The 2,402-nt window shown below is 36.4% G+C and overlaps 1 pseudogene; it reads right to left on the bottom strand.

The window, feature by feature from the left end:
* Positions 1-433: 433 nt before the first annotated feature.
* LOC127635620 (uncharacterized) lies at positions 434-1,454 on the bottom strand (annotated as a pseudogene).
* Positions 1,455-2,402: the final 948 nt, after the last annotated feature.

The following is a 2,402-nucleotide window of genomic DNA, read 5'->3' as shown; positions in this document are numbered from 1 at the left end:
AAGTTCACATAGATGCAATTGTCCTTGTTAATTGGCTGATGAAGGCTTTTGTTGGCAATTGTTAGTCTAAGAATTTCATTTCAGGATCGTAGTCCATAAATAGACCGAGGTGATGCAGGTTGGAGTTGGCATAATTTCATCCTCTGAAGTCCGTCATAATAGATTGAAGTGATGTTTGGCTGGCACCGGCTGCATTTAGTCATCATCATTCTGCGACATGTAGCAGTGGAGTCCAACATGAAGCAGGAATGGTGCTGGATCCAGCCGGTTCTGGTGACCTCAGTATAGGAGTCCCGAGGTTGAGACAGGGAAACAAATAAAAAGATGTAAGCGTAGATGCCATAAAATTTATTGCAGAGTTAGAGATCATGCTCAATGTTTCTGGTTTGTGGTTCCGGCAGACCCAACTAAAGCAGCCTAATTGTGGGATAAATTAGGTGTATGCCTGGCTAAATAGATGAGTCTATAGTCTAGACTTAAACTGAGAGAGTGTGTCTGCATCTCGAACAGTGTTTGGGAGACTATTCCATAGTTTAGGAGCCAAATATGAAAATCCTCCTTTAGTGGATTTTGATATTCTAGGAACTATTAATAGGCCAGAATTTTGCGATCTTAATGAACGTGTTGGAATGTAGCGTGTTAGAAGATCACTTAAGTACTGCGGAGCTAGACCATTCAAAGCTTTGTAGCGTAGTTAACAGAATTTTAAAATCAATCACGAATTTAACAGGTAGCCAATGTAACGATGATAAAATGGGGCTAATATGATCATATTTCTTGGTTCTCGTCAGCACTCTGGCTGCTGCATTTTGAACCAATTGAAGTTTATTTATTGATCTTGCTGGACATCCTCCCAGTAATGCATTACAATAATCTAGTCTTGAGGTCATGAACGCATGAATTAGTTTTTCGGCATCAGCAACCAAGAGCATATGCCTTAATTTAGCAATATTTCTTAGGTGGAAGAATGCTGTTCTACAAACATTTGTAATTTGATTTTCAAAGGACAGATTGGTATCAAATATAACACCTAAGTTCTTTGCTGTTGAAGATGATGTAACAGTACATCCATCTAGAGTCAAATTATATTTTAGTGGCTTATTTTTAGAGTTTTTGGTCCAATAATTAGAACCTCTGTTTTGTCAGAATTGAGTAGAAGGAAATTTCTGGCCATCCAATCTTTTATTTCATTGATACACTGCTAAGTTTGAGAATTGTGAAATCTCATCAGGTTTTGAAGAAATATAAAGTTGTGTATTGTCAGCATAGCAGTGGAAACTTATTCCACGATTCCTGATAATATCTCCCAGGGGAAGCATATACATGGAGAAAAGCAGAGGCCCTAAAACTGATCCCTGTGGCACTCCATACTTTACTTTTGTTTGGTTTGACAATTCCTCATTTAAATAGACAAAGTGGTAGCGGTCTGCTAAATATGACCTAAACCATGCTAATGCCACTTCACAAATTCCAACATAATTCTCCAGCCTATTCAAGAGAATGTTGTGATCTATCGTGTCGAATGCAGCACTAAGATCTAAAAGCACTAGAAGAGAAATGCAGCCGCGATCAGATGATAAGAGCAAGTCATTTGTAACTCTGATAAGTGCAGTCTCTGTACTGTGATGAGGCCTAAATCCTGATTGAAATTCTTCATATATACTATTTCTCTGTAGAAATGAACATATTTGGGAGGATACTACCTTTTCTAGTATTTTTGACATAAGCGGGAGATTTGAAATCGGTCTATAATTAGCAAGTTCTCCAGGATCAAGTTGTGGCTTCTTAATTAGCGGTTTGATAATTGCCATTTTAAAGTTTCTTGGGACATGTCCTAAGCATAGCGAGGAGTTAATGATATTAAGAAGAGGTTCTGATATTACAGGAGATACCTCTTTTAAGAGCTTAGTTGGTATAGGATCTAACAAACAAGTTGTGGCTTTTGATGTTTCGATAAGTTTTGTTAGCTCTTCATGACCTATGATAGCGAAGGATTGAAGTTGCACATGAGGGAAATTCATGTAAGGCCAAGGTCTTACATGAAATTGTGTCAAAAATTGCAAAACATTTTTAAAAAAAAACACATACAACAATTATAAAAAAATCAAAAGCCAGAGGGAGAAAAAAATAAATAAATAAATCTATATAAGGTTGAACAATGGAAGCATTTTTTGACTTTTCAATGATTTTTTGTTTTTTATGCCCATAAAAGACATAATAGCATAATGCATTTTAGAAATGAGTTGACAAGTGAAGGGATGATGAATTTTATTATGACAAGAGAAGCTTTAAAAACAATAAAATAACAATAAATAGCGATACGTGAAATGGCTGAGGCTCCAGTGAGTTCAAATTGTAACTTTGTGGTTTTGCGACGGGTTTTCACAATTCAAAGCCTTTTT

The sequence above is a fragment of the Xyrauchen texanus genome, chromosome 4 (assembly GCF_025860055.1).
Source record: "Xyrauchen texanus isolate HMW12.3.18 chromosome 4, RBS_HiC_50CHRs, whole genome shotgun sequence".
Taxonomy (NCBI): domain Eukaryota; kingdom Metazoa; phylum Chordata; class Actinopteri; order Cypriniformes; family Catostomidae; genus Xyrauchen; species Xyrauchen texanus.
This window is presented reverse-complemented; position numbering and strand designations above follow the sequence as displayed.